Below are 13,861 nucleotides of genomic sequence, written 5' to 3'. Positions count from 1 at the left end.
TTGATATCTGAATCTAGACAGCAAATATGAATCCAGATGTCTTAGAGCAAAATATTGTTCTATAGTATGACCAGCATGAGAAGTAGGGTGTATTTGGTGCTTAAAAAATACATTTAAAAGGAGAAGCCCTTCAGTGATCATCTGTCTTTTAATTCATGGTGAAAAATAACAGACGTTCCCCATATCAGTTAAAGACGATTAATCAAGAAAGGTCATTTTAGCCTTCAACTATTTCTGCACTGACCTGAACCTAACAGAGTTCAGTGTCATTTAGCTTAGCTTTATCCAAAAACTGAATCTAGCTCTTAAGTGAAAATGCACAAACTCAGGAGACAGCCAAAGCAAGACACATTAATTGTGGGATATTTCTTAGACTCTTAATGTTAAATCTAATAAATTTTATGAATAAAAAAGTTAATAAAATTATACTTAGTTAATAAAATTATACTTAGCACAGTTTGTGATAAGAATGAATGTTTCTGACACAAGTTTTAATGACCAGTTTGGAATGTAGTTCAGTAGGCTGGCACTACTCTGAAAGTAGAATCTGACTTGTTACCAAAAACTACATGAGATACTGTCAACTTTTGCATTAGCTACATACAGCATGATGGTACTTTCCATGATGCCTTGCATTTCCGTATATTTTGCGTCCAGCCTTGATGAGATGCAAGATATTAAAGGGGTAATCAAGGCCTAGGAATGCTACTCTTGAAGCAACTGATGTCTGATAGAATAACCTGTAGGGCAGAGGAGGTCCTGAGGCCCTGGTGTGAACTGCTGCACACACAGCCCACAGGCAAACCACAGTTTAGATCTTTATGAACCGGCACCATAACTCAGCCAGTCACAGATGTGGAAGCAGGTGGGCTCTTCAAATGGGAAGGATCTTGTCCTGCAAGCAGAAGGATTTGATCCTGATTATGAGTTTGATTAATGTGAAGGATCCAAAGAGGGGTGTGTCACTGAGGGTGCTCAGTGCCTCTAAACTCAGCTTCTCATGCATCTGGTGTTGTAGCCCAGAGCCTCATTTCATCTGCTGCTGTCACAGATCTTACTCCTGCCTCTCCACACACCCCTGCATTACACCAAGTAATTAAAACCAGCGAAGTGCTTACTATCATTATAGGCTAAATAACTTTGAGCAATTTCCTTCATATTTTTAGAGTTCTTGCTGCTTTTTATTTAATGTCGCCTTTGAAATCATAATTGATGATGCTTCTTTTCCAATATAAACATAATCTCCTTTGAGTTATAAATGATTGGAAAAACTTTATCCCAGAAGACCAGCATATAAATTTTATTTATACCAGTGAAGGAAATCCCTGAAGAAGCAGATATTTACAGAAAAATTACACTAAAATTTGAATTTTCTCAGGAAACTACATCTTATTACATGATGTTTTTCTTGATAACCATATCATGATTTTGAGCATAAAGTTGGTAGCTCAAGTATAAAAATCACTTGCTACAAATCTATCAGCTTTACCAGTCCTACCAAACATCATACGTGTCTAGTGCCATTTAAGCTTATTTGCAGAAAAAGTGGAAACCATGATGAACCAAGTTTGGCATTTGAGTCTTTTGCCAAGCTACTTGATAGTAAATTCTTCCTCTGACTTCCTCTGATTTCCTCTTCAATACTGCAGAATTACATTTTCTTTTTTTGCAGTGACAATGACTTATTTATACAGGCAATATCCCCTGTAAGGACCTTACAAAAAGGTTCAAGATAATTGATAAACTGGAGAACACTTAATTCATGAAGTTTTGTCCAATTTCCTTGAAAATTACTTTTGAGATGCTAGTTCTTTCCTTACAAGTCTATTTTCTATTATTTGTATGGTCCTTGAGTTCAAACTTAAGGCAAGTTTATTTTATTGCCATTTCATGTTTGTGTTTGAAGATCTGCCACAAGATAGCCTTCATTAAAGGGATTTGTATTGTACTAAATATGTAATTCAACCCTAAATTTTCCCTAGGCTGAAAGATTTCAGGCAGTGGATGCACAGCCATCATCAGGGAGTTGTCCCCTGGTCTCTCCCACTTCTAATCACATTTCTATGCTCTGCTTTTTCCTGTTTCTTTTTCTTTTTTTCTCTTTTTCTTCTTCTTTTTTTTTTTTTTTTCTCTCTGACAGGTCATAATGTTATATGCAATGCAGGGAACTAATGCTCTCTGCTGTAAGAATTGACCTCAGCCCAATCTTCATCTCTGAAGTGGGATGTAATGTTCTTGCTTTTCCAATCATGGAAAGTAGCAAGTGCTCTTTTATAAATCTTCACAAGCAGACAAGAAATCCAGTTCCAATTTAACTGTCATTAGTGATAAAAGTGTACTGATTGAAAGGAATTTTATTCTCTTTTATGGTAGCAGTACCATCCTATTTATAGTAAATTGTTAGGAAGAGAAGGAAAAAGGGAATTAAGAGCTTTTGATCTTAAGAGCTGGTAATCTGGCTTTAGATCTGGGAATGCTTTAACAAAATGCCATTCAAAGTTTTGGTGGTACTACCACACAATATTAGCTATTCTGCTAGTCCTAAAAAAATCAGTAAGGTCTCTTATGATACTCCTACCTGTGGAAGCCAGATAGCTACTTACAGGTATTTTCTCTATGGTTGTCTTAGTAGCAATCAAGTTTTTGCATTTCCTTTAAATATAACTATGAAATAATTACATACTGTTTGATCATGTCAAAATGCCATGTCTTGTCAAAATGTTAGGAATATTAACATTAATTAAAAGTTGAAGGATTTTTTTTTTACTGGTTTAGGACAAATGAAACCCAGAAGAATTTTCTGAATAGCTGTTCAGAGGCTGTTGTTTAGGAAGATCAAACAGCTGCATGTCTGAATTGGAGCACAGGGATTCTATTCTTATCAGTAATAGACTCGCTTTCACTTTGTGGGAACAGATAAGAAAATGATTCTTGTTGCTGGGTTGTTTTTTAGAGAAATTATGAGACACAAACATAATCAAAGTGATACAAAGTTCACCTAACCTGCAGCCATCAGGTCCAGACAGGAAAATTATATTGAGATTGGTTTCTCATTAGGTATTCATACATCTCTGGCCAGTAATGAACCTGAGCAATTGAAAAACTCCCTGGGAATTTACTAATGACAAGGGAGGGGAAAAAAATTAAATCTGATTACTTGGTCAGTATATAGCATTAAAGATGGCCATGGAAAGAGCTGAGTCTACAGGTCTCACACCCAGTCTTCCAGCTGTAAGCTTTTCCCAGAGATTCCTGGTTTCCTTCTTTTTGGATTTACAAATATAATTGAAGCTGAAGAATCAGTCTATAGTACTAAAATGTAACATAATCCGCCTTTTTATTTTCTGTCCAGTTTAAAAATATAGTCAGGAACAGCAACTTCAAATGAAGAGAATTTCTACCATTTCCTCCTATTTTTTTAGTGGAAGTGCAGAAACTCCAACCACAGAGAAATACTCATTCCCTTCTGCTCCTGTGACAATCTGCCATCCTTCATGACTGGATCTTGTCACATTGTGAAAAAACTTGTGAATCAGAGAGTCTGTACCATAACACAGAGAGTGGGAGGCTTAGCAAACAGAAGCTGGGTTCCTGCCCACAATTTTTGAGGCTTGCTCCAGCATGTTACTCATTATTCAATACCCTCTATCACTCAGAGAAATTGCCAAAGAGAAACTACCACAAAGGTTACACCATTTATGGTACCTTTACTGTACATTTCAGAGGATAAGGTGTGAACATTCAATCAGATGTTTGGGACTGTGGACAAGGTATCCCAAAAAAGTCAACTTTTACCTCTGAGAGGAAGCACATACCATTCTACTGATAATTTTCACATATCATGCAAGTATTATGAAGTCCAGCTAACGAGTAGCAGGTCAGCACATCCATTCATTAATTACTGGATGCTCTTTGTGGGGTATTTTCACTGAATTGACTATATTAAATAGAACTTTATCCGATGTTGAATCATATTATATTCAAATTCTTCAGTCAGTTGTCTTGAAAACTGATTTTATTGCATGAGCTACCATGCAATTAAAAGATTATTTAATACCACATCAACCATGCAACCATAAATGACTGAAACAAGAAAAACAAAAATGTTCTTGTACAATTTCCACAATTAGTGATAATACAGTAAGAAAGTTAAAGAATTCTCATATTTCTTTACAAATATTTGAAGTCTAAAAACTTGATTCATTTCATGCTGTTTAAAAATACAGAAAGAGCCAGCACTAATTTTACAAAGTGATTACAACCCATCTTGCTGGAAAGTGAACTCATGCCCTTCCACAGAAGAATCTGGACCTGCCAATGATATTGCTGAATTCTTTAGATCATCATCTTAAGAAACCACCTCCTATAAGGAACAGTCATTCCAATTACAATCCCATATTTAATCTATTATTAGGAGAAAAGGCTAAGATAATAGAGTGGTGCACTACCATTTACATTTAGAAATGTATATCTCATTAAGCACATTCAGATCCTAACTTTTCAAAACACGGACATCCACATACACTGATGAAAACTTCAGACTTCAGATTCCAAATTTAGTACATCTGTTTTATTTAGATGCTTTCAAATGTCACATTCTTTTTCTTCTTGTTCTGTTAAACATTTCACTATTAGCAGTCACTTAAAACGGGTTACCCAAACTTTATTCTAAATGTATGTGACCCCAGCATCTTCTGCTTCCCATTAAATCAATCAACTAGTAGACTTCCAGTAATTAGATTTTCAGTAATTCACAAAGTGCACTGTAAAATTAGATAATTTTTTTTTTTTTGAGCCAAGATTTTCAGGGATTTTTTAATTTTTATTTTCCAGTGTGCATTTGCCTTTTTTGTAATAATACCATGTTGTTCAGCCATGGTCCAGCCTAAAATCCACTATGATCCTGAGATCTTTTTCTACAGCACTTCTGCCTTACCTGCTGTTCCTCACTTGAATGAGAGTAGATGTTATTCTGCCACAAAGGGAGTGGCATCGGTGTTCAGTTTTTCTCAGATCTTTTTGATTTCTAAGCTTGCACTTGAATGTGTTGACAACAACAGTGTCTGCAAATTTATTTAGTGGTCTTTATTCCACAATTCAAGTAACTAACGAAATTACTGAGAAGGACATATCTGAACTAAAACTTTTTGCAGTTACCCCACTTGGTACATGAGTTGGTTTTGACATTGAACCATTGTTAACCCTGAAAACTATATTCAGAAAGAATATGAATGTTCTAATTTCATTTATACAGCTGTGATACCTCGGCTTTTCCAGTTACCACAGTGATATCAGAGAGTTATTACCAGTACTGAAAGAAGAAAACACATTTCTGAGTCTTCAAATTTAATGTCTTTACTTTGTTTAGTTTGTTGAATTAAAGACAGCCCTTAGGAAAAGTTAAGGCTATATATTTTTTTTCTTTTTTTCTAAAAGAAGTACTTCAGCTACTGTGTACACAAATCCCCACTAACTACCTAATTTAAAAAAATAATCTCTAGATGCAGTTTAAAGAAATACAGATGCATCATTTAGTCTTCATTGTCCTCCTTCAGGATTTCAGCCAGGAAACCATTCAGCCGAACAGATTTCATTACTGAAATAGATGGAAACATCAGCTTGTGTAAAAGCTTCGAGCATAGGAACAGAAAGGCAAGATCAGTTTTTCTTTGTCAATTTTTTTTCCCCCAACTCCATTTCTGCTCTGTCACTTTTCCACCTCGCTTGTCCGCGCAGCTTCTCGGGCTCCCTCTGGTGGGTACCGGGCAGAGGCGTTGCCTCCCGTGCGGCCGCACGATAGAACCCGCAAGACTGATTTCATTCGCATTTCATGCTCCAGTAATAATTAAGAAACCGTCTATTTATTAAAGCATAAATCTTCGTGTACTCTACGTGTGTGATCTAGACCATAATATGTTTTCTGAGCTGAAAAATATTTGAAAAATCTGCAATGATTCCTTTTTTTTTCCCCCTCAATTTCTTTTGGGGTTTGAAAAGTGAGAAGATGCAACTCGCCAGTGCATTAATATCCCATAATACCCATGCTAAAAATCCAAATAAAACACCTAAATACAAAATTTCAGGTAAGCGGCCTTTAATATCTCTCTTTACTCAGGCAAAATTCTCCAATAATCTGGATGTATCATGCTTTCTCTTAGCTGGCATTCCTTTCTCCTAACTCAGGTGTGGATGTGAATTTTCTCTTGATCCCCAGGATACTGCAAGCTAGCATGGGAGAATTTCTAGATCAAATCCCAGTAGATACGGCCCTCTTTTGAGCAGATATCCAGCCGGTTATAACATTACTATAAATTTCTACAATATTTCCATAATCAATATAATGAAAAGTCTCCTCTAAAGGCTCCAGAAAAAGAAGCTGTTGTTGTTGTTGTTGTTGTTGTTGTTGTTGTTGTTTTTAAAGTAGAGTAACAGTATTAATAATTTTATATGGTAATTCTTTGTATTAAACCAGAATAATTTGAAATTCCTTGCCTGAGGAAACACAGGCAAGTTTGCAAGAGGCAGCCCAGATCACAGATCATATGCTCAACAAGTCTATTTTACTTGGAGTGCCTTTGCAGGTGAACAGAATTAAGCCTAAATAATTTTTCACTTAGGTCAAGCTTCTAACAATTATTGCCTTTTCAGAACTTCTTACAGTTTAAATACCTGTATTTCATTTCCAAGAAATAGCTAAGTACAGACATAATGAGAAGCAGATACTGAGTAATAAATACATATTTTTATGATCATGTCTTCAACAGCAAAAGCTACCTGCTCTTCAATGAATCCAGAAAATAATGCTCTCAGGTAAATTCTGACTGTTAGAACAAACCTGTGGAAGAGCTTTAGGCAGCTCAACACATCACTGCTAATGGTGCACCAGGGATAAGATCTGCTGGTGTACAGTCTCCCTTCCTGAAGTTTATGATGGTCAATCAAGGTTGTGAATATGGACAGAAAACTGCATTTTGCCGAGAGAAGCTTACGAATGACGTCTGATGCAATGGCTATATAGAATGCCTTGAGAGAATTTCAGCTTCATTTTGAGTCCTTGGCAATAGCACACTGTTCTCTACTTTGCATAAATATAGCCAAAATCTTGAAGAAAATATGTAATTTATTACATATTTTTTTACATGAAAGTTTTCTATTTTAGTGATGACTAATAAATACAAAAATAAGCGATTTATATGGCTGTGCAAGTGGTCATGAGTTAGTTTGGTATAGGTTGATTCAAGTTTGTCTACATTAGGTTTTCCAAAGTGTTTTAATGAATATTTGCTGGTTCATTTTCTGTAACCTAATGCAGCAAAAACTTCAAGCACTGAAATTTTCCTTCAGAACTTTTATAAGGAAATGTGTACTACAAGACCCTAGCGCAGAGCTGTCCTAAGACAATTTAAACACAAACCCATTCTCTTCAATCATTACTATGTAATATTGCCCCCCTCTCTGTCACAGTTTTTCCTATGGTGTTGCAAAGAAATCGTATAACTGCAAACATCTTGCTCTCAGAAAAGATCACAGTATAAAATAATAGGAAGAAAGGCAGCAAGCTCACGAAACAAACCCCCCAAAGTACTTCAATTTCATTAAATTTAATTTGGGTAAGCTCTGCTGAGGATTTAACAACACTGCTCTGGGTTCTCTGCATCTCAAAAGAAATGTTTTATCTATTGATTATTTTTCCCACATGGAAAACATCTGAGGAGCTAATTCTATCTCCAGGAAACAACTGATAGATACAACTGATGGATAGTGTTCTTGACATTATATTTTTGGGTAAAAATAGCAAAAGATCATATTCATGAATAAATTCATCCTTTCACAACTGAAACAGTTTATTGAAAATTCTCAGATAGATAAAATAAGCTATTGCTTCACTCCAGATGTCTCTTTTGAATATTTTTCTTTTAAAAGTCTTTAATAGAAGTGTATAAAAAATAATCTGAGAAATATTACTAAAGTAATTGAAAAGTGGTTTTACTCCTTAGTTTCTGTGGCCATACTTTTTCCCTTCAGTGTTTCAGTTTTTCCTTAAAAAAATTAAATCAAGCACAGGCCACCATAAAAAAAATAAAACCTTGCATTTTAATTTATATTACCATATTAAATTCTTAAATGTCTATGTGAATATAGGCTTAGGATTTCTTTAGTAAATAGCTTTTTATAAAATGTCAAAACCTGATAGAAAATTGGTACAAACTGACAAGGTTCTAGCTGAGCCAAATTTCATCAGTGATAGATTTCAAACTCAGTGAACCTAAGAGTTCACTCTAACCTAATTTTAAAAAAATGGAAACAGATTCACAAAGTTATGCCAATTCTATAATCTACTAAATTGATGCTGTGATTGATTTATTTCTGGACAATTACTTGTGGGATATCAGTGGATGACAAACATAATTAGAACTCAAAAAATTTACTTTTTATTGAAAAATAGAAGTTTCAAAAGGTGGCTTCTGGAGTTGTTTTAAAAGGGGAAAAAAGAAAAGATATAGCAAGAATCTAACCAAGATAAAATGAGTTAGTGTGTCTTCTTTTTCACATCAAATTCAAATTAAAGCTAAAAATCAATTTCTTAAAAATATCAAAGAAAATACAGGAATAATTTCTCTTCTGACATTCAGTTTGTCACTATATTAAATATGAAACCACCCTATCTGCATGTTGATTTACACAGGTTACTCCAGGACTCCTTGGGGTGAGACATCTCACAAATAATGTCATGAGGGCATTTGATGACCAAAAGAAAGCACAGCTTCTCATGCTGAGCTGTTGACAAAAAGGACTGGGCTGCACACAGCAGTGACAGGAAAAGTTGGATATGTAAAGGCACAAAGTATGGATGCTCTGCCATTGAGTCTACTTGCAATGCTTCTTCAGGGTAGTTTATATAATGCTGTGGTGTGGTTTTTGCTTTAAGTTTGTGTTTGCCCACTATTCTCCTCCCTAATCTCCTCCCCTCCCGAGTTACCCATCTCCCCAAGCCCTTCCCTAACTTCCTCCCTCCCAAGTTGTCAATCCTCCCTATCCCTACCCCTTTTTCCAGAGTGTTCCTTGTCTATCTTGTAGTATTCGATACCCCATTTGTTGCTTTGTATTATCCCCCTCCCCTGCTCTCCCTGATAGGTTTATAGAATGTTAGTCCTGCCCTAGACTCTTCCCCTGCCATGCTCTCATTGGTTGGTTGCCCTATACCACTCCCCCTATAAAAACCTCTGCAGACCCCCTGGGCTTTGTCTTGGGGTCCCAGGTCATGGACCTAATAAATCCATCCAGTTTTACCCCAAGTCCCGTGTCGTTATCTGTTCCTGTGCCAGACCAAACGATAACTGGGAATAGCAGAGCTCACGGGGGGAAGGTCGCGCCCCTGCTGTCGCTGCCCAGCGCGATACAAAAGCGCACTGTGACAATATAATCCTCTGCGACAATATAATCCATACACTAAAAATGATTGTTGTACACCAAGGCACGTTGCTATTTTCCTTCCAGGAGGAAAAGCCAAGGACTCTTTGTATGTTGGATGAAATTTTTACCTCAAGTTCCTCCACCAGGTGGACATGTGTGAATCTGTCTCCAGCGAGGGCTGCTTGTCTCCAGATATTGAAAAGTGCCTGCAGAAGCAGAGAGAATACACCATTTTCCATATTCTTAGGTAAGAGAGGAGTATAGTTAAATTGCTGCACTAGGAATGTAAGTAAACAATAAAAGATTTCTGGTTGCAAATGACAGCTGAGCACTAGGAGTGTCTACAAAGTGTGTGTGGGGGGGTGTTTCCATCAGTGCTGTTGTTTTATGATAACTAGGTATTTATGAAGATTGGTTACACATCATTAATTGTCCTTCTTTCTGACTTCTGTTTGCCTTTGGAGATGTGGGGCAGATAGATTAGGAACTCCTCCAGCAGAATCCTCTTCCATGGAGCTCTGCATGTGCCCAGTGAGTCTTGAGAGATGAGGGGTGGGAAGGCAACCACTTCTATAATTTTGGTGAACTTCAAATAAACCCTGAGTAATAACATCTCCCGTGAAATGTCAGAAAAATGAAAAATAGGATCACTTTAATGATCTGGACTCTGAATGAAGCCCTCTCCCAGAGCAAATTAAAACACTGCCCAACTGAGTCTGAATCCAGAAGCCCCAACTTAGGCAGTTACTAAAACCAATAAAAAAGAAAAGTCTGGCTCAAACAAAGCTTAAGCTACCTCCATCTACTGCAATAAAGTGTTTCAGTATTTATTTGAAAGTAAAACTGGTCTCTGTTCTGTCAGAAAAAAAATTGCAAGAGCTGGGGAAATGATTCACTAAAGCCCAGAGAGCTGGCAGCAGCACTGAAATTGGCTTCTGCAAGACCTGAAGTTGAGACCTATGGCAACTACAGAATCAATCTGCTGTGCTGAATTTGTTGTTTTGATCTATATGTTAATTCCCTCTCCTTGAATTCTGATGCAACTGAAGTCCTAACAGCAGTAAAGTGATGTGCAGCATACAAACCTGTAAAGGAAAATAATCTTCTAGTCATCCCCAGAACTTTGTAGCTTGAAATAATTTTGTAAGGCTATTTAACTAGAAGATAGAAGATAGATATATTTTGTAAAGCAGATAGGATCTGATAGTAATTCTAATAGTAGTTCTAATGAAGACTAATCTGTGTTAAGGTTTTTGTTTCCTGACTCACAATTGAAACTATGACAGTTTGACATACAAAATTAAAAGAAATGGTGAACTAGCAGTTTTTGTCTACAAAAAAAACCTGTTTTTCTTTACTACATCTTTGCCAAGCTTTCGCACAGCTATCAAGGTATATTTTTACCATTTTCTTACACACTATAAATCTCTGCTTACATAGGTATCCATATAAAAAAGTCAATATTCCAAGAAAAATCAAAATTATGATTTATACTTTTTTTTTATGTATTTGGAGCCATCTCCATGCTCTTTGGCAAGGTGCATAAATAGAATTTTGCTTTTCTTGAATGAGGAAGACTGGTGTCAAGCCAAGTCCAGGGTGCTGCTGACACACAAGCCCTTTCTGAGCACTGTGGACAGCCTGAAGGAGCCAAGATTGCTGCACTGCTGCTGCCAGAGTAGAGGAGAGTATAGAGGCAGCAGTTCGTGATGGGAAAGGTGTCCATTGTCTCTATCCACTGTGCACTGCCCACCTGTTTTCTCCCTTTGCCCAAAGAAATGCCCTGGTGACCAAGGTCTCCAGGGCTGGACAGTGAAATCCTGGCCTTTTCCCTTACATCAGGTGTTCACTTGCCTCTGCCAGTGCCTGGAGCTGACCCCAGACAAAGCAACGCGCAAACTCCTGGCTGCTTTGCCAGCAGCACACACTTGCTTCAGCTTTTCAAGTTACTTCTTTCTACTGCTACCTCTTTCAGCCTTGATAATTTTGATGTTTGCCAACATCATGGCTAAGGTAGCTTCTTAAGCCTGTATTTCTGCTTTTCCCATATAGAAACATGATGCTTATTTTACAGAACTTAAGCCCTTCATAAGCCCTACGACCTCACTCCAGTCAGTTGTACATTTTACGAAGCAGTTTGAAGGTAGAATAATTGTCCATTTAAAAGATTTCTGCAGCTGCTGTGCCCATGACCTGGATACCTGCTGCATTCTCCTGAGTTTAGTTAGACCTGATCTATTGTGTTATATTGTATTACAAGTGTTCATCAAATACACTTGATTCTGTTTTAGACAAAACACAGCTGTGTTTTTTTGCACAGGCGAGTTGCTTCTGCAGCCAACATTAAAAAGCATCCCATGGGGTAATTGTCACAAATCAAGGAAAATGAAACAAGTAACTCTCTTGAACAACTATAAATCAAGTTCAAGTTGTTAGACCATGGTGTTTAGCTTTTGGCATTTTTTACAGAGAAAATTTCTGGGTGTTGAATAAAGAATGGATACATGTTTTTATGTACAATTTTTAAGCCTAAAACATATTACTTGAAAGCACTAAATAGTAATGCAAAGTATGAATGGGATTTTGGAAACTTAGCTTCAAATTTACTTTTGATTGACTGCATTTCAATGCCTTTTTAGAACTGACTTTTAAGAACTGGAATAGAGAACTAGGCGGGGAAAAAAAATCAGCACAGACTCAGGGATGGAATGACAATGGCTCTCAAACGTATATGGGCAGATGTTTAATTCTTTTTAAATGTCAGCAGGAAGCAATAAACTTCAATTAATTGGTGACACTTCTCCACTATGGAAATCTGAATGTAGTGACAACTGTGACCTGAGGGTTACATTATTCCCAGGAATATGGACAGAAGGGGAGTTAATGTTTAGAGATGCTTGACTTTTACATACTACTAACTTTATAGAAGGTGAATCAAAGGTTCATTATGAATAATGGACTTTTTTATTTGGCTTTTGAATTTTACTTGAAGTTCACATCCGCCTTTAAAATGCAAATTTCTACTCCAGGAACTTTTCGCAAAGAAAAATAATGGGGTATGATTGACGTGACTGTTGCATCTGATCTTGTTTCACAGATAAATTAAAAGAGTCAGTCTTCAAAATAGACCTGTTTTCAGTCTTACGTTTTATAAACAAAACATGACCAAATCTGGAAAATCTTTTTTGCAGCAAAGAGAAGTGGCCAATCAGGTAAGGACTGAGCTATCAAAAGATTTCTAAAGGTCAGTGTTACTCATATGCTTTAGTATAAATACACTTTGAATGGTTTCTCTTTATAGACACTGGGGTGCAGTTGAGAGCCTTGAACCTCAACTCCAGCTTCAACTTCACTGTGGAAAAAAGCCTGAAAACACTTCCAAAAGGCCCCAAAAGAATTTTTACAGGATTTTACTAAAACTCTTACCTGAATAAGTTGTGTATCTTATTATTTTATTCTTGTGGAATTATAAAATGCATTAAGACATCTATGTATGTATTTGTATAATCAGATGCTGATTTTTGTGCCTCGGTTATTCAATATAATTAAAAGTGGGAGAGTAGCTAAAAACTGCATTTTTTATTATTTCTGAAATGCTAATTAAATGTTAATTTAAAAAGATAAATGCATTTAACTTACATTATATTGACTATATGTTTATTATACCTATACACATGCATTAAATAGGAACAAAGAGCTTAGTAGTAATTAATATTTTAAATCAATGCATTGGAATCCTCATTCCTGAGTTAAAGTTTTACCAGTGTAAGTCAAATATCTTTATTATTGGAACAACATAAAAATAACATAACCAACCATTGGAGTGAGCAAAAAGAAGGACATCCTTGTATGTTTTTACAGTAATATCTTCTGGATTAACCCACTGAGGAGTAGTGGGTTACTACTAGTTCATATATTTATTACTAGTTCATATAGTAACTAGTGGTTACTATATGAAGGCCTAGACTTAGCAGGGTACGTATGTTCCCATCCCTTTTAGATATTTCTACTATTTTCTCCATTGATTGCTACGGAAAATTTTGGAGCCCAACAAATTTTTGGAGGTGAGTTGTCTGATAAAGACGATTGTGGATTCTAGTCAGAGGTAGAAGAACACTGCATGCAGTTTCTTGCTCCTTCTGAATCCTAGGCTATTTCAGTTTTAGTACATCTTTTCACATCAAATGGTGTTCAGAAAAACAATAAAATAAATTCAATAAAACTAGATTCAAGGAAATGTGTGAAGCACATGCTTAAGAGATCTCTTTTGCAAAGACATGAAATTTATTTTCTTAAAGTGCAATGCAATATTTTTACTGCCTTTTTTTTCTCGTAGTTTTTCAACTAGTTCCTGTATTTAACTATATATTTATTTGTGCTGAATTCGTAACAGCTTTTCTATCTCAACTTTCTTCTGCATGAAAATTTTACTCAGTCTAGATAAGAA

Source organism: Vidua macroura, chromosome 1 (assembly GCF_024509145.1).
Source record: "Vidua macroura isolate BioBank_ID:100142 chromosome 1, ASM2450914v1, whole genome shotgun sequence".
Lineage (NCBI taxonomy): Eukaryota > Metazoa > Chordata > Aves > Passeriformes > Viduidae > Vidua > Vidua macroura.
Note: the sequence above shows the minus strand (reverse complement) of the source record.